The sequence below is a fragment of the Diceros bicornis genome, chromosome 12, assembly GCF_020826845.1.
Source record: "Diceros bicornis minor isolate mBicDic1 chromosome 12, mDicBic1.mat.cur, whole genome shotgun sequence".
NCBI classification, from domain to species: Eukaryota; Metazoa; Chordata; class Mammalia; order Perissodactyla; family Rhinocerotidae; genus Diceros; species Diceros bicornis.
The window spans coordinates 63060518-63086963 of record NC_080751.1 but is presented as its reverse complement, the minus strand read 5'-3'; positions in this window follow the sequence as shown (position 1 = coordinate 63086963).

Below are 26446 nucleotides of genomic sequence, written 5' to 3'. Positions count from 1 at the left end.
CTCTGACATGGACCAGAAACAGGAGAACCTTGAAATGAATCAGGCCCATATGGAAACCTCTACTCTAAGAAAACTTTAAAGAATCCAACCCCAGAAGTGTTTGCCCTGGAAACCCTCCTCACCCCCTGGAAGAGGACTGCTCTCCCACTCAGAGTGATGTCCTATTTAAGTTTGGTAACACAGAGCCAAGGTCAGCCTGGAGTTTCTCACTTTACAAATTCTCATCTGTCAAGAGATGCTGAAGGCACCGCTCACAATCAAATGTACCCCAAGGCCATCAACATTTAAAACCAGCCATTGTTTACCAACTTCTGTCAACCAGAATCAGGTATTTCTTACATTTGTTTGTTTGAGGAAAAAGTTATTTTGCTCTCTCGAACCATCCGCCCTGCAAAAAGGAGAAAGTGTTTAAATAAACAAATTTCACAAAACAGTCCTTTTCCTTTACTTGGGGGGGGGGGACAGGCGCTCTACACTATGGTACATAAAACTGACTTGGTCAACAGAATGAATAAACTACGAACACAGATAGCTGCTTTAACCTCACACGTATGCTTTCAAACCCTCTTTGCAAATGGTCTGTGTGGACCTTCATCTGTTTTAATGATGCTTTGTAAATTATAAAACTTTTTAAGATATTTTATCTCATTTAATTCTTACCACAACCCAGCAAGGTGAGAAAAATTATTTGTATTTTAAGGATGATAACCAGGGTGTTCAGAGGAGTTTGAAAACTGTCAAAGGTTACAAGGCTAGAAGATAAGTGGAATTCAGGTTAGTCAGACTGCAAACTGACCCAGTGTCCTTTAGTTACAGTCTTCCTTTCCCCCAGATTTAAACAGCCAGGGTCCTCAAGAGAGGCAGTGCAGGTCTGAGGACAAAGGGACAAAGGTAGATGGGGGACACTTGGAATCTCAGCCTAACTCCATGTTCGCTCACGTGTGGCCTTTCCAACTGAGTTGTCCAAAACTAAAGCATGCTCGAATTAGAATGTGGTGCATAGAATAGTCCACACATAAAACCAATGCAAGCGTCACCACAAAGTAGAAAATCAAACCATCGGAAAACACAGAAAGGACAACACTGCAAAGACCAGCGTTGATTTCTAAGGACGTGGTGGAGCTGCTAAAAGGTACCAGTTTCCAAAAGGTTCCAGTAACCCCCCTCCTGCATGCTCCAGAGAACGCTATGAAAGGATTTTGGTTTTGTGACTACTTGGAATATAGAACTCACCCTTCGTGGAAGCACCCAAACCTCCATCCTCCAGCCCTTTGTGTGCTCTACAGCAACTTAAAAGGAAAAGAAAAACATTTAAACCCCAACATATTATTTTAATTTGGGGTTTCTCAATCTCAGCACTATTGGCATTTGGGAATGGATAATTCTCTGTTGTGGGGGCTGTGCTGTGCAATGTAGGATGATTAGCATCCCTGGCCTCTGCCCACTAGATTCCAGTAGCACCCACAGTTGTGACAACCAAAAATGTCTTCAGACATTAACAAATGTCCCCCTGGGTGCAAAATCACTCCCTGTTGAGAACCACTGCTTTAACGTTTCTCAGAAGAGGATGCTTTGGGTTTTTTTGTTTGTTTGTTTCTCTTAATGATCTGGAAGACATTAAAAATATTACATGCTTTAGCTATTGTCCAGGAGACAGATTTTGGATTCTTTATAGCTTTCGTGTGACCCTCCCTCAGTTAGGATAATCAATCAGTAGTTAAATTCTTTAATTGTTAGAGGATGTCAGAGTTGCTTTCATTTACAGACCTTGAGAAAATATGCCGTGGCACGGACCGTGAAGTAGATGAAAATGAGTGTGAGTCCTGAGACCACCATATTCTAAATGTGTGAACTTGAAGTTAATCTCTCTGGATATCCATAACCTTATCTAATGCTTTGAAGAGCGGTTGTGAGAATTAAATGAAGCAATACATATATCTGTCACATATAGGGTTACCAGATTTATCAAATAAAAATACAGGACATTCAGTTAAATTAGAATTTAAGATAATTTTTTTTAGTATAAGTATGTCCCATGCAATATTTAGTGACCTTCGTTATATAAAGTAAGTATTCAATGGTAGCTATTATTACTGTGAACTTAGAACTGGAGAAAGTCCATTGAGAAAACCATGTGCAGCTCCTGTCTTCAAAGCAAAGGAATGTTTAAACCAACCAGGATAAGGAGACACCTGGAATCTTCCTCAAGAGCCAGGTATAAACACTTCAAACCTTTCACAGTCTCTTATTCTTTGTTTGATTTCCTCTCATTATTCAGAAGTTCTACTAGTCAAGTGACATAGCTTCTACTTTCTTTTGCTCCTTTGTTATTGCTCACACCTGTAAAGATATGTGGATAAATAATCAAGAAACAACCTTCCGTATTTTGAGATATGAACAAAATCAAAATTCAGATAGGGGGTCAGAAAGAGCTGTGTTCAGATCCCTGTCTGTCACCTACTAACAGGGTGAGCTGACAAGAGTGTCATAACCTCTCTGCCCTCAGCTTCCTCATCTGTGGAATAGCATTACCCGCTCTACAGGGCTGCTGGGAGGGTAAAGTGAGGTCATGCGTTTGAGAAGAACTGTATATGTAATGCTTGCGAGCTAGTTTCCTTTCCTTCTTTGCTTTTCTTTCATTCCTTTTTCTACCCTAGATTTCCTTCTTTGCCTATCTTTCATTCGTTTTTATACCCTAGATTAAGTAATTTTGATTTTTTTTCTTTTTTGCTGAGCAAGATTTGCCCTGAACCAACATCTGCCGCCAATTTTCCTCTATTTTGTATGTGCGTCGCCGCTAAAGCATGGCTGATGAGTGGTGTAGATCCGTTCCCGGGAACCCAACCCAGGCTGCTGAAGTGGAGTGTGCTGAACTTAACCACCACTGTCACTGGGCTGGCCCCAATTTTGGTTTTTTTAACCCTTTAAAAAGAAATAGTTGGCTACAACTAAAAGATAGAATAATTGGAAAATAGTAACTCACTAGCTAAAAAAATAGACAGCTTGTTAATTAATTTTGAGATAAAAGAACAAGGGATTTGGAGTCAGTCAGATCTGGTTTAAATCTTGTCATATCGTCTTACTAACTGATTAGCCTTGGGCAGGGTACTAAGATTTTCTGAGCTGGTTTCATCCTTTGATGATGTCTACAAAATATTTACTGCTCAAGATTGTTGTGAGAATCAGATAATATATACAAAGATTCTTTCTAAACTGTAGATCAATATATAAATGTTGGTCATAAATATTACTTTTTTTGTCAAAATAAGAGAAATTGTATCTCTGAGTTCAGGGAATCACACCAACCGGTTAAGTTATGGTTTGAATGTGAGCTGCGAAGCACGACTGTAGAAGAGACTTAGTTGCCTGTGTAATATTCATTCTCACCCTCTGTTTTATGAACAAACACCTGATTTATTTAGTGCTGCAATACACGCAGCTGAAAGATGACATTTCTCAGCCTACTTTACAGCTAAAAGTGGCGAATGAGATATAAATCGAGGCAAGTCAAGGCACTGGAGGGGTGGGCAGATCTTTCCAGAAGGTTGAGAGATGTGAGAATCTATGCTTCTCCTTCCTGCTGCCTGAAAAGTGGATGGGATGGTCAGAACCACAGCTGACATCTTATGACCACGAAGCAAACTTGAAGGTGGAAGCTACATGCTAAAGAAAGTGGAAAATGAAAAGAGAATTAGACTAAATTTCTGATGACCCTGGAGCTATCATACCCACCCAAACTACTTACTTTTCCTATGTAATAGATAAACAAATGAAATTTTTACCTTGCCAAAGCTTCTGGAATTTTGTTGTTGTTGTTGTTATATGCAGCCAAACTTATTTTTAGATAACGCACTAAGAAAAGTAAAGTACAGTTACATCCATTCCCTTAATATCAAGGAAGGTTTACCCAAAAGAGTTGAAAACTTTGCCCACACAAAAGCTTGCACGTGGGTGTTTATAGCAGCTTTATTCATAATTGTCAAAACCTGGAAGCAACCAAAGTGTCCTCCAATAGGTGAATGGGTAAATAAACTTTGGTCCATCCAGACAATGGAATATCATTCAGCACTGGAATGAAATGAGCTATCAAGCCATGACAAGACATGAAAGAACCTTAAATGCATATTTCTAAGTGAAAGAAGCCAATCTGAAAAGACTACGTACTGTATGATTCCAACTTTATGACATTCTGGAAAATGCAGAACAGTGGAGACAATAAAAAGATCAGTGGTTGTCAGGATGAGAGGGGAGGGAGGGGTGAATATGCAGAGCACAGAGGAGTTTTAGAGCAGGGAGACTACTCTTTATGATACCATAATGATGGATACATGTCATTATACATATGTCCAAACTCACAGAATGAAGAACACCAATAGCAAATCCTAACGTAAACTACGGACTTTTTGATTATGATACATCAATGCAGATTCTCCAACTGTAACAAATGCACCATTCTGGCGGGGATGTTAATAACGAGGGAGGCTATGTATTTGTAGGGGCAGGAGATATATGGAAAATCTCTGTATCTTCCCCTTAATTTTGCTGTGACTAAAATTGCTCTAAAAAATAGTCTCAATTGAAAAATATTTCAAGCAAGGACCCTAGAAAGAAGTACTTTGCTTCTTCAATGCAGATGCTCTGAACCTAAGCTTATACCTGACTCCACAGGCATCATATAACAGCGATTTTACATCTCTTCATTCATATTTGTTTCTCATCTCTGAGCAACAACAGTTGTACCATGTATAAGTGCCAAGGCCATAACTGAATCTGTCACTGGTAATCTGATTAATGCAAGGAGCAGATGAAAGGTTCTCCCTCCCGGCTGCGTGTGACATGCCACTTGGAATACATAATAATGAATGTGTAGCAATACTTCATGTTAGTACTGTGGCATTGTAGACTTCCTGGTAACTTGTGGTTCCCTATCCTTTCTGGGAACAACTGTGTAGGTGCTTAAAAAATCCTTCTTATTCATCTCTGAGTGGTTTATCCAAAGTTGATCATGATGAATTTGGGTCTAATAAATTTTTTGTTATGTGGATAGAATACTATTTCATGTATTCAAACTTTAAATTTTTCTAACAGTTTTGTATAAAATTATTACCATAATTGTATTTGTTATCATCGATATATCTTGATTCCTATCTCTAGCTTATTGACAAGCATTTATTAATCCAAAATGCTCTTTCCATGCTTTTGTGTATGGAATTCAGTGGTCAGCCTTGAAAAAAAATCTCAAATAATTTAGGAACTAGCCAAAATTAGACCAAATTACTCATAAGAAATCTAATCATCTTCTTTCATTTTTTCTACCTCTTCCAGAAATTATTTACTACCACATCAATAGATAAAACAGAGAACCATGGATTGACTATGGCATAATCACACTATTACAATAAAACAATAATATCCATTGATGAGTATCTCACTACAGACCAGGCGCTGTGCTAAGTGCTTTGCAAATGTGAACTGAATTAACTGTCCTCAGCACAACTCCATTGATTAGTTTGAATTCTCTCCATTTTACAAAAGAAACTAAAACTTAAAGATTTAAATAGCTTTCCCATGATTGCAAAGCAAGTAAGTTGTATGTGCTTAGGCAGGTAGGCATGGGACAGGGGTGAGAGTCAGAATTCAAACCCAGGCTTCATTCCAAAACTTATTCATAATCTTTCTGTTAGATTCCACATCTCACTCTGTGTTACCCTAATTTCATGGTGCACTATGTAAAAACAAGCAAAAGGATTATTTGACTTCAGCTTCCTCCCCACAAAACCCGTCATACTTCCTGTTCACTTAAGAAGGTGCCCAAAACAAACCATGGATAGACAACCTCAGATGCAGGAACATGACCTTGTTTTCTCACGAGGACAGTGTGGCTCAGGAGAAAAAGATGTGTTAGGAGTCGGGGCATGTTCAGATCCCCAGATGAAGGATCTCACTCTCTGAACTTGGACAAGCCACTTTCGTTCGCTGAACCTTTCCTTCCTCCCCAGGAAACAGTCAGAGGTTGAACTAGGTGATCTCTTTTATTTCTAAATCCACTGAGTTCACACCCAGGCCGCGGGGGAAAGTTTGAGATGAAACCATCTGGAAAGGAGAGAGGAGAGGTAACCTCTGGAGCATCAAATCCTTTGCATGGATTTCAATCTGTAGAAAGTGTTCCTTTCCTTTCCATATAATGCTCTGGAGAGTGTTACAGGAGTAAAGAATTCTGAATCTGAAGCAAAAATAATATTTTTCTCATATTTTTATAATGCTTAAGAACTAACAGGGTGCCATTACATGTGTTATCCTCACAACAACTACTATAAATAGTGATAGCACTAGTGTTCTAACCTTTCGGGGAAGAAGTTAGTCCTCCAAGAGAATGAGCGACTTCTTGAAATTACAGAGCCAGTTCCTGGGGGTGCCGGATTTGGACCCTGTAGTGTTCTTTGATCCAATGCTCCTTCCGCACACCAATCTCATTATTTCTGTAATCAGAGATCAAGAAATATAAACACACTCCTGCTATTGGGACCAAAGATTCATTATTATACTCAGGATGAGTCTTTGTGAACAGTGGTTCACGGTAACAATTTTTGCAATGTGGAAGTGTCAGCATTAATACTTTTTGGAAGAATAAAGGAAATTATATCTCTGACTTCTAGAAATCATATCAACCTGAAGTTCTCTCTCTCTCTCATCCTCTCTCTCTCTCCATGTATATATGTATGTACATGTGACATCATTGGTAGAAGTGTGTGTTTTTAGTTCCTTCATTTATTCATATGATGTTTTGCATTTATTCCTCTCACAGAGCACCTACTAACGGCTAGACACTGTGATAAGTATTGGGGATACTGAGATAAATAAAGCGTCTCCATCACCAGCACCTCAGTCACAGAACTGACAGTCCAGTGGGGGATTCAAATGCCTACTAAAATAACTCTAACACAAGGAATGAAGTATTCATTTTATAATGATATAGGCAAAATGCCGTGGGAGCTTAGAAGAGGAATTGATCCCTTTCATGTTTCTTTTGAAAATAGAGGAATCATTAATGGAAAAGGGTAAGAAAAGAGGGAATCTTAACCAACAGAAGGTCATTTTGAGAAGTCGCTCAAACGTCCCTATTTCTGTCCTGATAGCACGGTGCCTGAAATGACACCATCTATTAGAAATCACTTAAGAAATGATTTCTGAAGATCTCCCAGAATAAAGAAGTAGTTTGTTTGGACTCTCAACATATTGTCATTTTAGTTGTGGGAAGAAAAAAAGTCCCAAACCTTAGCAGCTTCTTTGTTGGAGGCCCAAGACTGGCCGCTCTTTCTGGAATCCACTAGTTCTCTTGACTATGTAGATGGGGAGAGAAAATATTTACCTGTTAAATGTTAAATAACTAATATTAACATAATTGAATATTGCAAATCTTACCAGCATAAGCTCCTTTTCAGCATCCTCTATGAATGTACACACCCATGATCTAAATACCTTTAGGCCATGGTCATGCTCTCAAGACCCCTGCCTTCCATAGCCTTCTCTCAATTCTTGCACATACCTCCACCTCCTTTAGCCACCTCCTCAGTCCCGCCATGAGACCTAACCTAAGTCCCAGCTTTTTTTGGAGGTCTTTCCTGTGCTAGTCCCAGAACCACCCCCTTCTCTCTCTCTCTCTCTCCTGTTTATATCACTGATTTGCCAATAATCTTTTAAAAATTATATCATAATTTATCTGAATTTATCTAATAATATATCTAATTTATCTGAAATGACTGCCTACCTCAATATTTTTTGTGTTCTTTAAAGGCAAGGGATGTACCTTCAAGAACTGTGCATAAAGGGAATTCTATTTGCCTTTCTTCAAGTGACCATTCTTAGCAAGTATACTCATCTGAATGAAAGAATAATGAGATGCAATGTTAGCACCTGGGCAGAGCTGTTCTAAGATCATGCTTTAAGAGGCCCAAGCCACATTATGCCAAACATATTCAAATGCACTCACATTTCAATTAAATATTGTGTACGTATGCATATTTATACATGGATACCACTACATATACACATATATACGTATGGATGTATATATGAATTGAGTTCTATACCATTAGGTAACATAATATTCTGTTTCCTAGATACTTAATTGACCATATTGATTTCAATTTTCCAGTTTTATTTTTAATTTTAGAGCCAATATTTCTTTTGGGACATCATTGTCATGGGATCTTGACCATATTATAGGCTGTTGGCACTGGGCCTATAGTGCCTGAGGGACAAAGTAGACGTGTGTCAGGTGCAGGATGGGTGCAGGGGTGATCCATGGCGCATGACGATCACTGTTGAGCCAAGGGGAGTTTGTGGTTTTGCCCCAGCAGCCCAGCCTCACTGCAGAGAGGACATCTTTGGGGAATGTTAGTTGTGTTGACACAGACATTAGGTTACATCCCTCACTGCTGTTTCCACTTGTCCTGATTTTTCCTAGCGTCCTCTTTTGCTCTGAGATTTTCCAGGATTTTTCACACCACTTAGGATATTTAGAGATGGAAATTTTGAGTAAAATGTGTTCACTCATTTTCATGTTATGCAAGAGTGAAAACAAAAAAGCCTCAAACTCAATTTAGGATGGTGTGGGATGGGGTGGAGTGGCGCTCATGCACGAACAACTCCAAACTGCTAAATTGCAAAAAGCAAAACTTTCCTTGAGTTTAATTTTTGGTATGGGAGATTCTCTGGAGAGGTTTTGGAAAAAATGACGGAATTTTAAAGCAAATGAGAAACACCACTGACATGCCTCCTCACTAACATGGACTTTAAATGATATACCCATTTCCATGTTTAAGTTGACAAGTGAAGGAAGTTACCAGGAGTGGAAGTTACTGCTAGTGGTTTCCTAGGGTAACATGCAATAACTATAGGAATTTTGTTTTCAACCTCCCCATTGCCACCACCCCATCCTCTTCAATGCCCCATAGCTTATACAACTCTATCACTATTTTACATTTTGATTTTTGTTCAAAGTAATATTCTGACTTGATTAAACCTCCAAGACACAATTACAAAATTTCCTATTTTAGGGAAAAGAACCTTGTAATGATTACCCCACGGAGAACAGTTCAGAATGGACTTATGACAGTTGCTAAGTGTCTGTGTATAAATTCGATGCAGATTGAGCATTGAGCATTGAGAAATTTGCTCCATACTACCCTATCTTCCTTCACCTCTGCTGATGAAGGCTTAGGAAGTTATCTTGTGCTGTGAAAGTTATCCTTTCAAACTTGTGTTTTTGTTCATTCACATAATCAATCCATTTTCATCAAATGTCTACTGCTTTTCTATTTTGTGGCCATCTCTGAGTTAAATGATGAGAAGAAACAAAAGCCAGTCATATGCCTGTATGGTCTCTTATTCAATCAGATGGGGGAATCTGGGTAAATAACCATGAAATGTGAATCATAATAAAACAGTAAGAGGAATTGTGAGATAAGCTTGCTGAAAAGTCAGAGGAACTATTGGTGTGGACAGTAAGAACTTCCTTTTCAGAGAGCAGAGTCCTATGGGCCAGCATGACCAGAGAAGTCTCCTGGAAATGAGAGAAGGGAGAAACCTGAGCTAGCTCTTTATGGAGTAGCAGTATTTGCACCATAAGCTTACTTCACTTTAGTTCTTTGAGCCTGAGTTTTCTCATCTGCAAAGAGACAATACAGCCGTGTAGAACTATTGAAGATTAAATGGGATTGTGTATATCAAGCAACTAGTGCAGTGCCTGATGATACATAGTATGGGCTTAATAATTAGTAGGATTATTATCATTATTTTCATTTTAGCTGGAGCAAATCCTAAGACTAAAATGTATCTATGGATAAATCAGAATATTCTTAAATTACTTTTATATTACCTATGTGTTAGGAACATGGACACTCACCCACTCCCTCCATTAATATGGTCAGTTGAGAAATGGGTATAAGTGGTTGGTTCACTAACTGTTATCCCCCAGTGCTGGAAGCTCCAGAAAAACAAAGAACTATGCTCGCATTCCTCACATTTGCATAACATCACTTCATTTCCAAATTATATTCGTGAGAAAGTGGCTGCTATTAAAGTCATGTTAAAGTGTGTGTGAAATTATTTCAGTTCTCTGGGAACCACCGAAAAATAAATTCCCCCACAACTTGAAATTCTGGAGGATATGGTATTTATCTCCTTATATTGACAATAAAGAAGTGGCAGAAGCAATAAAAAGTTTGTGGCATTTCATCTCTGAAACGTGTCAAAACTCATTGAATGGTGTCACAAAGTAGGACAATCAGAAATGACTCAATGTTGTCAAAGGAAAAGAGAGAGAAGGGAAGAAGATGACAGAGAGAGAGAGAGATGTGACTGAATATGTTCTTAATTAGCAACAGCAGCAGGGGAGAGATCTTAAGTGCTGGAACTGGACATTCTGAGATGTGGTCAGGGGAAAGAAATCAGGTTTTCTCTTTGCCTGAGGGTAAAACATTGGCAGTTCCTCACAGAAGCAGAGTAAAGGCTCAGGTTCTTGAAATCCAAGGCAACATTGGTTTGGAGTTTATCTAGATCAGAGGTGAAAGGTTGAGGTCAGTCTGGAACTTGGCATTTGAAATTTTCATTGCACTGGCAACTTGGAGCGATGGTTCCTTCAGTGTTCCAGAGGAAGGTATCCAGAATGATTATGACATATCCAATCATCCAAACAACAAGTAAATCCCAACAGTTGGATAACAACTCTAGGGAAGGTTGGGATTTGACATTTGCATCTGTTAAGTCTATCCAGCTCCCTTCTTCCCTTCCTTCCTTTCTCTCTCTGTCCCTCTCTCCCTCCCTTGCTTCCTCGTTCATAACATTTTCATATTACAAGATATATATTTAAAGGTACATGAAACATATATGTGGAGTTTAATGAATGAATACAAAGGGAAAATCTTGTGAAAACAGCACCCAGGTCAAGAAATGGAGCATTTATAGAACCCCAGAAGCCCTACACCTGCCTCTACCTGATCACAACCTTCTTCTCATCTACTAGGGGTAACCATGATATATATATACGATGACTTCTTCTTTATTCAAGACTCTGTGTTTGGAGATTTATCTATGTTATTGTATGTAGCTGATTTCATTTATTTTATTTTCTGTATAGAATCCCCTAGTTTAATAGACCATAATTAATGTAATCATTCTACTGTTGGTGGACAGTTGAGTGTTTCCAATAGGTGTCATTGAGTCACCTTGAGAAGCCCTGGGGCTTGCAATCCTGGAAAATATTTTCAAATAGCTGCGTGTGCTGGATGTACAAAGGAATAGGCCTTATTTTATTGCTGTAATATTGTATGATACTGTAACTATACATTAATGTTTCACTTACTGTAAATGTACCATGGCTTTATTAACAATAAACACTTGTTAACAATGAAAAAAAATGCAGATCATTGTGGATCTGCATATTCAAGGTCTATGGTGCACATGTACAAGTGTTTCTCTAGTAGACCTGGCTAGGAGTAGAAAGCCTGGATCATAGGATATATGAATCTTCAACTTTAGGAGACAATGCCAAATGGTTTTCCCAAGTGATTGTACCAGTTTACATTCCAACCAGCATTGAATGAGAGTTCCCAGTATTTCACATCTTACCAAAGTTGATATTGTCCAACATTTTAAATTTTTGACATTCTGATTTGTATTGTCGTTTCATTACACATTTTTCTGTCTACCACCAAGGCTGAACACCTTTTCATAAGCTTGTGGCCAGTTTGGAAGAACAAGTTCATCTCTTTTGACCATTTCTTGTTTTAGATTGCCTATCTTTTTCTTGAGGATATATGTAATTCTTTATATATTCTGTTTGACAGTTGTATGTGCTATAGATACTTTTTCTATTCTATGGCTTGAATTTTCACTCTTTTTATGTTGTCTTTTTAACTATTATATCTTTGATACATAGAAGTTTTACTTTTAATATACTGGTCCAATTACTAGTCTTTTATTATTAATATAAATTTTTGTCTTCTTTTTTCTAAGATCCTGAAGATATTCCCTTATATTATAATCTAAATAACTTTATCTCTCTTGTGTAGGTCTTTAAGCAACATGTAATATTTTTTGTATATAAAGTGAGGTAGAGATATGATTGAATTTTTCCATATAGTTAATAAATTATTTAGGCATCATTTATTGAAAAGACCACACTTACCTTAATGAAATAAAATGATGCTCTCTCTAGTAGTTCAAGGGTTCATATGTACATGATTCTTTTTCTGAGTTGTATTGTTTGCTGTTGGCTTATTGGCTCACCCTGCACCAATACCACTTTGTCTTCATTACTATAGCTTCACAAAAATTACTTATTTCCTTTAGAGCAAATATTCTCTATCTGTTATTTTTCTAGAGTGGCTCTGCTACTCTTTTCCCTTTGCTTTTCCACATATGTTTTAGAAGCAGTTTGTCAAGTTATATACACCAACAAACACATACACCCCACTTGTAGGATTTTGATTGACATTGCATTGAATCTATGAACTGATTTGGAAAGAATTGACATCTTCAGAATATTAAGTTTTCCAAATATCATAAACAGTCTAAGCTGCCAATTACTTAAGTCTTCTGCAATAACTCTTATCTAAGATTCATAATTTTTTCCAAAAAGCCTTGCACAACTTTTGTAAGACTTATTTCCAGATATTTCCTATTTTCTGATGTTATAATGAATTATATAATCTAAAATTTCCATTTTCTAATGGCTTATTGCATATAAATGTATATATATTTGATTTCAGCAACCTCTTTTGTTATAATTCATCTTAAGATTCTTTTGGATTTCCATAGATAAAAATTATTCCATCAGCAAATAATGACAGTTTTGTTTCTTCTTGCCTAATGCCTAACATTTGTATGTCTTTCTGTTGCTTTATCAAACTTTTTATGACATTCAGTATAACGTTGAAAAATAGTGGTAATAGCAGCCATCCTTGTCTTGGTAAGAAACTCAGAGAGGAATCTTTTTCAACCATTAATTACAATATTTGTAGCAGGGTTTTATTAATATAAACTCTCTTTAAAATTAATAATATCTTCCAATTTCTATTGCTAAGATTTTTTAATAATACATTGTTCTTGTTGAATTGTATCCAATGCTTGTTTGTTTTTGTGTGTGTGTGTGTGTGTGTACATGTGCGTGCGCGCATGTGCGTGTCTTGAGGTGGTGCTGGGTTTATCAATTACTGAGAGGTGTATTAAAATCTCCCTCTATGATTATGAATTTCCTTATTATGGTAATTTTGTCAATTCTAGCAAAATATATTTTGAAGTATATTATTGAAAACTTACAAATTTAGAATTGTGGGTTTTTTTCAGCAAATGAAAAATTTTCTCATTATGAAGTGACCCTATTAATATTTTATATACATTGTCTTACAGTTTATTTTATCAAATATTACTATAGTTACACCAGCTTCTTTGGTCAGTAATTCTTTTCCATCTTTTCACTTTAATTCATTTGTATTGTTATGGTTTATATATGTCTCTTGTAAATAGCTTGCACGTGGATATTTTAATTTTGTCTAATAGTCTTTATTAATTAGAACATTTATTCCATTTCTATATCATATTATATATTTGGATTTATATCTTTCATCTAATTTTGACCTTTTTATTTGTTCTCCTATCTTAGGGTTTTTTTTCCTTATATCTTAAGTTTCATGGGAGGATTTGTGATTTATTTTTTTACCATTTTACTTTTTTAACTTCTAGTAAATATGTACTCTGTTTCTATGATTTTAGTAATTACTATCAAAATTAATGCATAAATACTGAACTTATAAAAGTCTAAAATTAATCAATATTTTTACCTTTTTTCTGCACAATGCATGGACTTTAGATGACATTGAATCCAGTCACCATCTTCATAAATTGTATGTTTATTTTTGTCTTGTAAACTCCACAGACATTATTATAATTTCTTATGCAAGCAGTGTTTGTTTAAATATATTCAGATATTTCCACTTTCTCTGTTTTCATTCCATCTTACATCTCAGACCTTCCACTTGGCAGTAGTTTCTTTCTTCCCGAAATAACCTTTTTTCAGAATTTTCTTTAGTGGGGGTCACCTGGTGCAAATCTATGTTTTAATTTGTGTGAAAATATCTTCATTTTTCTTTCATTCCTGAGAGATGTGTTTTATGGATGGACAATTTTAAAGCGGTGGTTCCTCGCTTTCTCTTCTACCCACAAACACACACACAAAATGAAGATACTATTCCACTTTTTTTTGGTTTCCATTGTTGCTATACCGAAGTCAGTTATTAGTCTGCCATTTGTTTAAACATAATGCTTCCCCCTCTCCTTCAGCTTTTATTTCTTTGTTTGTAGTGTTTGGCAGTTTTTCTATAATATGTTTAGGTGGATTTTCTGTAATTTATCCTATTTCGATTCATTGAATTTCTCAAACCTGTAGATCAATGTCTTCTGTCAGTTCTAGAGAGGTCTACGCTGTTATATCTTCAGATATTTCCTTTCAGATATTCTGTCTGTGCTCTCCCTCTGAAAGTCTGATTGGAAATAGGAAAGACAACTTCACTTAATCCTGTATGTCTCACAACTCCTCTATCACATTTTATGTCTCTGTCTCTCTATGTTACAATCTGGATAATTTCTTCAGAACCTGTCTTACAATTTACAAATTATCTTTCCAGCTGTTTCAAATCTGTTGTTAAACGTGATCATCGAGTTTTTAATTTCAAACACTGTCTCTTTATTTCTAGAATTTATACTTCTGGTTTAAGTTTGCCAGGTCATATTTTGACTTCCTATTCTATAGATATTTTCAAGATTTTCTTTTAATTTATTTAAAAAAGTAGGGATAAATATTATGGTATCTTAGGTCTTTATGAAACTATTCCCATCGCCATTTTTTTTTTCTGTTTTTTATTCATAGGTCATAGTATCCCTGTTATTTTTGGCTGTGAACTGTTCTGTTTACTGGGGAAATTATTTGGGGGTCTTCGTTAAGGCAGCATGATGGTGCATTCCCTCGTAAAGTGTTGACATTTGCTTCTGCAACTTTAACCTCCATGGTTTGAAAATTTTTTTAACAAGTGAACATGAATTTGGATTGCCATTATGTGCTAGATATAATTTGTTTTTACAACTTCTCAGAGACTTTATCTTCTCAGTATCAAGGCAGCTTTCTATATGGCTCCTTCAGGGAAGGAGACACACAGCTTTATTTTGGGAGATTAGGCAGAGCAGGTTTATTTCTGGTTGGAGCACAGCTTTATGAGCATGTGTTCCCTATTAGAGGCTCCTCTTGTGAAAGCTTGGAGGATGTCTTCTGAACTCCACATGCGTGTTTTCATCTGGTTTTCTCCTTACCCTCAGGGAAAAAGCAGCTGTGGGGGTCTCCTTACCGCTTGGGTTCCTGCCTCTACCTAGATTTTGACCGGATAATTTCTTACTATATTATCAGTACCTTTGTGTCTGTAATATAAAAAATATATTTTATACAACATTTTAGATGTTTTCAGAAGGAGAATTTATTCGAATAACCTACTACTTAATCTGAAATTTTCTTATTTCTTGACATCTTAGATATGTTGAGTAACCTCAGTCTTGTGGTTCTAGTGATATGTAAGGGTCTGGGAGGAAGGGACGGCTCTGTGACATGGATTTCATGGTTTCTAACATTTAGGACCAGACAGTAGTTCATTCCTTTGATTTAGAAGATAAGTTTTATAATTTTTTTCTGATAATGAAAACAGTAGGAATTTGATAAAAATATAGAAAAATAAAATAAAATAAATGAGAAAATTGTTAAACACCCAGAGATAATCACTGTTTCACTGGTACTATTTTGGTATTTTGTATACACATGTGTGAATGTGCATATATATATAAATTGTATACACATACGTATATACATATATATGTGTGTTTAAAGTTATATTTATAGCAGTAGACATTAACCATGCCCTCACATCTATTTCTTCCTGATTTAGATATACGTATTATGTACAATCAATCTATCATGCCTTATTTGAACCTTCTCCTACTTCTGTTTTTTTTTTTAATTTCTTATTATAATAAAAAATTAAATTAATATCTTGGTACATAAATCTTTGCTCCCATTTATTATTATTTTCTCTGAGAAAGTTTTTAGAAGAGAGATTGTTGAGAAATAGTTTTCAGATATTTTGGAGGTTCTTGATATATTCTGGCATATTGATATTTATTCTAAAGTTAAATGGTAATCTTTTGTAATATGGGAATAATAATACCTCCCTCACCTAGATGTGAAGCTGTAAGAATTAAACGTGACAAGTTACATAAAAGCCAGGCCCTGCGTAAGTACAAAAAACTGTGTCCCCATAGCATAGCTATTACTTCAATTCCTGCTAACATAGTTGTGCAATTGTAATCAATTAATTCCAAAGTGATGAGATTTCCAAAAGTCTAAATGGCCTCTTTTTCTGCCTCACTCTTTGAGCTTCCCTCTCTTCCTCACCAGTCATTTATCCTTCACCCTCACTAGTCATTTACACTATTAGTACATTTTTTTAAAATCATGAAGTTGCAAATTGTTCTTCCGTTCTATAGCTCAGAGCCCTATCTTTAGCTTGAAATTCAATATATTATTTGATTTGTTTAGGATTCTTAATACACGGAAGACTGCATTGCACATTGCAAAGAATGACGGAAGAAGCCAGACAACTTGGGGTCTTATTCCCAGCCCCACCATAGCCTGCTGGATGATTCTGGACTACTCATTCCATACTGTCCTCTGTACTGTGGGAGGATAATAACACTTGTCCTAGTGGCTACTTGGGGGCTATTGTAAGAAGCAGACTCAACGTGGCTGAGAACGTGCTCTAGGTGCACACAGACAGGGTGTGCACGTGTGAGGTGCCGTCCATGGGAGCCAGAGTCTAAACTTCTGGGAACACATTTCTGGGCTATATTCCCAGCTGCTTTTTCCTTGGTTTGGTGATTGTAAGCAGAGCTGTTGAGCTTCAAGAAACTCTGTTAGCCCATGAGTGCAAGATGATGAGAGAGAAATGATAATATTTCTTTCTCCATGGGGAACTTCCAGCATCTCTGAGGAAACAGAATTTCTTTTGATCACAGAAGAGCAGAAAAGGATGTTAACCATGGAGTGTCCACCAGTGAGAGGATTTCTGTGCATCAGCCCTTGCAGGGCACAAGGAGCCTTGATCAGGCAGAATAGGCTGGAAGTAACTGGGTGCGCTTGCATGCAGGTCACTGGCTGCACCAGCTTTGGGTGCAGCATCAGATCTCGTGTCTTTGGTGGGCCGTACCATGACTCCCAACATCTTCCCAGAGGTAAAGGGAGAACAGACAAATTTGGAAGCTATTAAAAAAGCAGATATCAGGGACGCTTGCAAAGTCCACTGCCTACAGGACCAAGCAGATAAATGTGTGTGAGTCTGCCAAACAGGAGCACACATACCATCCAAAGGAGACAAGCCACTCAGCACTGACGCCTTGTTGCCATATTGGATAGAAGGAAAGTGTGTGTGTGCGTGTGTGTGTGGGGGGTGTGTGTGTGTAGCGGGAGTGCTTGGCAGTGGAGATGGGCCTGGACAATCAGGGCATCTGTGGAAGAGTGGAAGCAGGAGCAGAAGCAACAGTGATGAATAATCACGCACCCACGTGACTCTCTGCATTGGATCCTTCCAGGAGCTGCCTTTGTCTAGGCAGTGCCACGACAGTGCCACTAAGAGTTAATGTCCTCCCCAGGCCTAACTGAGTCCCCCTCAGGGTTAGAGAGCAAATTTCTAGAAATAATAAGTTTCTCAGAGCCAACCATATGCCTCTGTTTCAAAGGGACTCCCCAGGCCAACCCTGATAGGGCCAAACAAAATACTCTCGGGAGCTGGATGTGATCTGTCACTGCCAGTTTGAGTCTTCTCTTCTTAAGGAAAGGAAATCTGCTCAAAATCAGCTTCTAAGGTAATGCTTCACCCTTATTTCAAACAGTCATTTTGCTTCCTTCCTTTCTCTCTGTTTTTGACATTTTCTTCTTCTTCTGAGAAAATAAAAGTTTTCCCTCCTTTCACATTCTCCTAATGCTGAATTCATAGCCACAGACCCAGAGAGCCTTCACTGAATTGGGCAGAAGAACGAGACAGAAGCTGCTACTCAGAGGGAGTCAGATAGACTACTTTTTGGCATAGGTCAGAAAAGATAAAGCTGGAAATGATTTGCTTTGGGTGCCTCTATGTGTCAAAGTCTCACATACTTCAATACTTCAGAAATGATAACTAAACTCTTTTCAGATTTGGTTTTGGACCTTCCACTAGGAAGAGACAGCTGCTGACAGCAGTGTTTGGATTCCTAGGACTACGGAGGACGGCTTTGCCATAGCACTCGTCATTTCCTGGAAGAAGGGGAGAGAATGATCCCCATGAGTCCCCTACAAAGGTGGCCACAGATAAACACTGCAGACACAGTCACACTGAGTTGGGCCCTCGGGGTCTCTCTGAGGTTTGTTGGCCATGTGGACAGCATTAGAGCTCCTTACCAGCCATTGGGACACACGTAGGTCACAGGTCAAAATGTCATCTCAGACTTTCCCCTCCGACCATTGAGAAAATGTCTCTGGTTAGTGCCAAAGATAGTCCCATCTAGCCTTGTGGAAGTAGCACTACTGAAGCATAAACACACCTCCTTCTCCCAGACACTTGGGGCTCTGTTTACAGATTAAATCTCAGGATGTATATATTCGATGTTCTTATTCCAGGATATTAATGGCAAAATGAACTTGTCTGCTGATGGCTCCGTCACATTAATGTCTGATGGACGGTTCAGATGTGAAAGGTGCATGGGACGTGCTGAGGACCCTGCATGTGTTAGTGGGAGGCTGCAAGGCTGGAATGTGAACTTGTTTAGAGTGAACCCAAATGGAGTCGATTTAACCCTGCAGGAGTCGAGTCATCTTAAATACCACAGCCCCAGAAGGCAGGGTCTTGATAAATAGAATGAAATGTGCAAAATATTTACTTTGCGATTCGCAATCTCCCTAACGTGGTCTAGCAGCATTACTAGGAAGCTTTACGGGTTTTAACCGTTATTTCAAAATCTATAGTCAGTTCAGAGATTAACTAGTGACAGGGCTTTGCAAGTACCTAAAGCTTGTTTAAATCTTCCAGTGGTACCTGGGTCATCTCCTGCCTGGAGAAATCTGGAGAGAATTCTCCCAGAAGGCAATGGGCATGGCTAGGCTAGAGTGATCTCTTGGATTTATTGAACATTTAATGAACATCCACACCATGCCCCTCACTGAGCTAGGCAATGAATGGGAGGAACACAGGTTTTGGTTCCGGAGGTTGTGCACAATCTGATTGGGAGGTAAGGCCAACTCACAGGAAACAATACAGAACAAAATGGAAATATTAAACCTAAAGTCTACGGGTACGGTAGAAAATACAGCCAGACGTTGAAGGACCTAGTAAGATTTGACAATGTTCTCCACCAACACAGAGTGCATTGGCAGCTTCAAGACAAGAGCCTGAGGTGACCCAATGTGAGAACATAGTGAGAGCCATCTCACAGCGTTTGGAAGCGCTTGGTCTTGCTTCACACATCATCTTGAGCTAGTGTGTCATGACAGGAGTGACTGGAAAAAGAGAGATTGAAGGGCAGTGGATTCCTTCTCTCTGTCTGCTTCTGTATCTACTAGCAAGTGTCTCCTCTTTTTCCTTCTATCCTCTCCACACATCCTACTCACAACCCTTTAGACATGACAGAAGTCACAGAGCTGAGGAAAGAGGGACAGCCCTGGGACTCCCCTGTCACTTATGCTACCCGACTCTCACTTACCCATCAAGAAACCACCTTTCCTAGTGTGTTGGTAAGGACATGGTAAACCCTCCTGTCTTGCTGAGGGCACTCCAGAGTCCCAAAGTCAACCAATCAGAACCCTAAAAGTTGACCCCAGAACCCTAAAACTAGTAGAAAAGAACAGCTCTGATAAAAAGGTTTAAGTTTAAAAAATTATTATAAAAAGCAACTTTAATTTTTCCTGGATCTTGCTTTGCTTTATAATAACTAGTTGAAAGCAAACATCAGATGCGTATGTATATTTATACAATTTTAGTCATTTCCAGAATATTTAACTAAATATAGAACTGCTTTAAAAAGATGAACATTTTTCTCTGAGAGTAAGTTTCTTTGTCTCATGGACATATAAGAAAATAACAAAAATATTTTAGCTCTTTGAAAACCCATTCTATTAGAAACAATGCCAACGAGAGTGGAGGCACTGGCTTCACACCCATGTCAGTAGCCATTAATCCAGCCAACACTTACTGAGTGTCCCTGCGTGCCAAACACGGTGTCAGGTACTGAGGATACAGAGGTGACTTGGACATGGTCACTGCCCCTTGAAACTACCTTGCTCCTAAAGAGGCTGTAGCTTAGGAAGGGCTCTCTCTGGGCATCTCTTCTGTAAGACAAAGAATTCCCCAGGAAGCACTATCTAGCACGTTCCATCCCTGCTCTTTGATGACTCACACTAAAAACGTCCAGGCTGGATTGAGCTTGAAAAAAGAGAAAAATGAGAAGTAAATACATTTGACAATAAATTTGAAATCATAAACCTTGGGATTCTTTTTATAATACCACGTACTTCAAAATCAGGCAGTATTTTTCATTCGACATGGATTTAAAGGTAGCTCAAAGAAAACACAGGATTAACTGTAAGTTGTGGGATAGTGAGTGTGAGCCAAGCTTCCAAATAAACACATCAGAGGCTTGGTCTAAAAAAAGACAGAACACAAATAACCTCCTCTTGCTGTGCCTACAGTTTCGTTTAACTGTTCCCCGGTCATGAACTAATTTGCCAAAAAGAGGTGAACCCCAGTGCAGCAAGGCAGCATTTCAGGAAACAGGTTTTGTGCATGTGGCCTGTGGAGGCTGGACCACTAGAGGCCCTGCTGGTAAAATGGCTCTCAGATGAGCACTTTTGAAAATGCTTTAGCTTAAGTTAGTAAACGGACAATGCTTTCAGAAGTTGGAGAATACAGGCCTTAACAAACATGGGCTTGGCTTATACCCAAATGTTGATGGCTCCAAATTAAAGAATTAGCCTAAATAAGTTTGTTTTGAGAGGCTGTGTGACCTTAGGCAGCCTACTTCCATTCCTGGGCTAGGTGTCCTGCCTAGAAAACAAGGAGCTCGGATGAGGTGCTCTTACAAATCCCTCGCAGAACACAGAGGCCCTTCCCCAAGGACTCAACACAGGAAGGCTGGCCTCTGCCGCCAGAAGCTTCCAAATGGAGGAGAACAGTAAAGTAGCCAACGTGCTAGGAACTCAGCTGCAGGGTGATTTCCATTCATGCTAATCTCTCCGAACTCTGGACTGGAGGATGAGCAACGGCATTATATCATTTCCAGGCAAAGACCTTAGCTCTCTTGTCAGATCACATGATTTCTCCTCAAATTTTACACTTCATCATTTGCTGCCTTATCTGACCTAACTCAGTGAGTCTCCTGATTTTAATATGTTTGGAAATTACCTGGGGATTTTGTTCAACACGCACATTCCTGGGCCTTGCTTCCCATAATTCTCATTCAGCGGGTCTGGGCTGGGGCCAGGAAATAGGCAGGCTTAACAAGGACCCTGAGGATTCCCACGGACTATGCTTCGAGGAACACTGTTCTAACTGTTCTGAATTTTGGGGTCTCTCTCCCTCACAGTATCCTGGGGGCCAGAGCCCATCTGAGACTGCAACGTAACAGAGAACATAACTAAAGGGAAATGCCAGATATTAAATCAAAATTTGTTGGGGAAGAGAATCAATTTATGAATCAGGCACATAAAATAGGGAAGGTCATTATCACCGTGAACTACCAAACATGGAAGTCACGTACAACTCTTCAGGCAATGCTGGAGAAGCTAACGTGAGCAGGAGAAGGGGGCACAAGACAGGATCCAAAGCTGGGTGTCCATTGGGCCATCAGAAACAGTAGGCAGCTTGCAAAGGGAGCCTTCTTCTATAGCAAACACATTTGTCCGGAGGGAGTCCCTAAGCCTCCACTATATTTTAAGACGCATCCCTCAAAATGTCAAGAGTGAGATTAAAACGTGAATGATTGTCAATTCACTCCTGTCCTCCTGGTACTGTGCTGAACATTACAGGCCATTTGGGGACATAGGGCAGCAGGGGAGGGGAGATGATGGGGACAGTCTTTAAATGTAACTGAATAGAGTGAGCTCCGGTGTGTCTTGGGGGATAAAGCAGTTCACAGGCTGCTACTTTTTTGTGACATAGCTTTTATGGGGGGAAAGCCAGAATATTAAGCTCATTGCTTCCAGATGGGAAGGTTGGACAAGACAGAGAGGCCTTGGCTCCGAAAGCCTGGACGCCGTGGTGTGATATGGATGTGACATATTGAAGTAATCGAGATAGAAGATCTGGCTTTAGCCAAAGCTGTCAGATAGATACTTTTTAAAACATTACATGGTTTGTAACAAGGTATTGTGTATCCTCCCAGAAACCCTGCCGCCTCAGTCTCTGGGAAGGCGGTGGGGGAAAAGTGTGCTTATTTTGCTTGAGTTACTAAAGCTCCTTTTATATATGAGGAATTTGGCATCTCCTGGCTGGGAGCGGCTGAGCCAACAGTCCGATGCACTTGTAATGTAGATCATGCTAGTGACTCGCTAAGTAAGTCCAGGTGCTTGCATAAGAAGCAGGGTCCGAAGCACTCCCTTATTTGAGCTCTGAAGCAATCATGGCGCAGAGCCTCAAATGAGCCTCAAATCTGTTTAATAAATCATCCGTCTATTTATAGAGTTAATCCAGGGAGAAATCCTTCAGGTTGTCTTGTGGGACCTCTTCCACCAGAGGGCGCGCAATGCCCGCCTCATTCCATCGAGGCTGCTCTTGATTGATGGGGATTTCAGTTCCCCTGGAAGCCCTTTGTCCGGTCCTTTCCTTCAAGTGTAACCTTCAGACCCCGGATGCATGCCTAGGAATCAAAGCAGGGTGGGATGGGGAAGAAAACCCAGACTCCTTTGGAGGATTCTTCTCTTCCAACGTCCAGAGCGAGAGTTTTGTTCTGGGTTGGCCTGCTCATGCACCCTGCAGAAAGGGAGAGTAAGTCCAGCTGGTTTACTTGTAATTCTCTCTGTCAGGGGACGGCCCCTTCCTTGGTGAACTTCACGCCTGAGAACAGGTTGGGGGGTCCCTATGGACCCAGTGACTGCTTCGCATTTCAAAGGCTGAGAACTGTTAAGCTTGTATTTTGATTAAAATTTTGCAGTAACTTTTTCCCCCCTTTCAGTGTAATTTCAGGATATTTAATTTCAACCAATCATCTGAGGGGAGGGGCAAGGAGGTATTTGATGTGAAACAGCACACGGGGAAAGCCAGCCAAGTCAGCAAGAGAGCAGCTCGGGGCTGTGTCGCTGTGACAATCCAAATCTCTTTTGTTCTCCCCAGGCAGGCTCTGCAACTGAAGCTGGTCAGGGATGGGAAACCTAGCCCTAAGCTTGGAATCAAGGCCACCGATGGTCCAGGCCACCTCCCTGCTGCCTCGGGGGCTTTGGGCAAGTTCCTGAAAGTTTCCTGGCATGGGTCACCGGGTTGGGCTCTGGGGAGAGAAACGCCCACTATTTGCCACTGGCCGTGGGGATTTGGAAAGAGAAACAGCAAGTCTTCAGACAAGTCAGTCTCTGGAGACTGCAGTGGACATTAGTTATAATGTCCTAGCTTCGAAGTGACTCAAACTTCACGTTATGATGGTTACACTAAGATGAATAAGGGAACGTTAGTCAAATATTAGTCCCCTCTCAGTCCTGCTCTAGAGTGGCGGTCACTTACTGAAATGTCTGCAGGGTCCAGGCAGGTAATGCCAACATAATTATGAGGCGGGGCCTGACGTAGAGCAGGTGCACAATAAATGCTTGTTGACTGACTGAATGAATAAGAGTGGGTCCGGTATAAGACAATAGAGAGTGGTGGGGACCATGTTAAACTGGAAAGTCCATGCCCTGCCTTTGATGTTCAAATAATATTTCTTTAAAACACTACTTTAAATATCACCTGGCCCAAGGGCTACCAATTTGTATCTCTACATCCATTTTTATATATTTTAGGCCTTCTTAAAAGACCAAGAAAGGAGGAAAATAAATTTGGTAGAATAGGGTGCCCCGAATTTGCCCAGTTTTAATTTTATATCCTATCTTTGCTCATAAATACAGTTCTATTTGTCATTCTACCTACCCACTTTGCATTAGGTAGACTCAGTCACTTAGGAAATGGTATGGATGGATGGTACCATACAGAATGAAGGATCATAGCAACATTGTCTATTGCAGTCCTCTGTATGGAGGACAGACTGATAAGCTAATGATCAATCCCTCCATTATCTTCCTCAAGGAACACCCCCACCAGCACAACCATTATGATGGAGACAGAGGGAAAGCTGACCTGATTTTAGACCTGGTCATGGAACTGGGCTTCAGTTCCCTAAAATGGGGATCCTTCTCCCTCAGCTCTCCTTAGATGACAGGCTGTCTGTGAGGACCCATGAGATAATGACATAAGAAAGGGTCTTGTAAATTGCAATGCGCTGAATGAATATAAAGAGTTAATACTGTCAATTTTGGGGAGAAACTGGAGGAATAGTCTTTATACTGGTTCATTGCATCCATTAAATTCCTTGGACTACTGGCATGGTTTTCTCTATAATTGAATTAAATTCTTCTATTTATAGGGTCAACCTTTATTTTTCCTTAATGCTGTTTCTGACTTGAGTTAGTGAGTCCAAAGCTCGTGTTTACATGTCGTCTCTGACCCTCACTCAGTACTCACTCACAGCTCTGCCCCATCCTTAGCATGGATGTGGGGTGATGAGCCGTGGGGCTGGACACTCCATAGGCTGCTCTCTGTGCTCTGCCTCCTCCAAACCCCAGCGGAGGGTCCCATTCTCAGTCATTAGCTGTTTGCTTTTCTGTTGTATCTTTACCTCAGGGATATTTAGTTGCAGATTTCCTACATTATATTTTAGGTAAATGTGCAGTGTGGTTTCACCCTGAAGCCTAGGAGAATACACCTAGCATTGCTCATAAGCAAGTAAAGTAGAGGGGTGGCTAAGGCCAGCTCTTTCTGCCAGAACCTAGCACTGCTCACTGCTCTGGTGGAGGCAGATGCTTAGAGTTATGTTTCCAATAAGAGGCATGGATTTGCACTGCCTAATGATCAAAGTCAAACTCCTAAGCCTGGAATTCGAGGCTCTCCAAATCTGGCAATATCTTTCTTGCCTTATCCTCCCCCACTTCCTTATAAGCACCCTGAGCTTCAAGCACCCTGGAGCACCCCCCTTCCATGTACACATCCCACATTTTCTCAAAACAAGCCTTTATACATATAATTTCTTTTGCCTGAAGTTTTTTTTTGGAATGTCTGCTTGCTACAACCATGAGCATTTTTAGAGAAAAATGCTTCTATGGCCCTCATATTTCCGTAGAGAAGAAGAGGCAAAGTGGAGAGTTTCTCCATACTCTCCAGGAGACGAATGGATAGAGGACCATCTCCAGCCATTCTTTCCATCTTTCACCCATTCTTCCTCAGGACCTAAGCTCAGCCCCACCTGCCCTCCCTCTTTGTAGGGCTCCTTCTGCCTGCAGATCAACAGAGCCTTCTTGCCTGGCTCCTACTCACTTCCTTTGGCCAGAGATTAGGGCTGCATTCTAGAAGCATTCACATACCCCATAGTCTTCTCTCCCTGCATGTCCCTCCCCTTCAGCAGAACTGGCCTGAAGTTGTGTTGCCCCAGCAGTAGGCAGCATAGGCACATATGCTCTGCAGACTCAGCCCTGCCCTCCCAGGGGTCTCCCAAGCTTTAGAGTTGGAAGGGAACCATGTTCTCCCACCCAGAGGTAGCAGCAGGAACGTGGATGGTTTAGCTCGCTCATTCTGACTCCATCTCGCTTGCTTTAATTAGTTCTGAATCCTGCAGGAGAAAAGGGAAGTTATTAATGATATCCTCAAACCTCAACACCCGAATATCACATCTTCAAAGAAATCTTCTCTGCCTCCCTTACCGGATGGACTCATTCTCTCCCTTTTCCTCTTTGCATCTCTCGTATAGAATTGCAGCTATACTTCATTTGTTCATCCGTTGTTCAACACATATTTACAGGTGTTTGAGGAGCTGGGATTCCCCTGAATTTAAACATGATGAGAAGTCACATGTCGAGTTGCGATTTCCTCTGAAAATCCAATTCTTGGCATTTGTATGGTATAATGAGAACAAAATTAGACTAAAGGCCTGGATTTTGGTCTCAGATTGAGGCCTATAAAATATTGAGAGGCTATTAGGTGCTGGTAACCGTACTAGGTGCTTTATGAGACATAATCTTGGGATAGGTGAGTAAAGTTATTGTTTCCTTCTTATAATGAAGATAACTGAAGCTCAAAGACAAAAACAA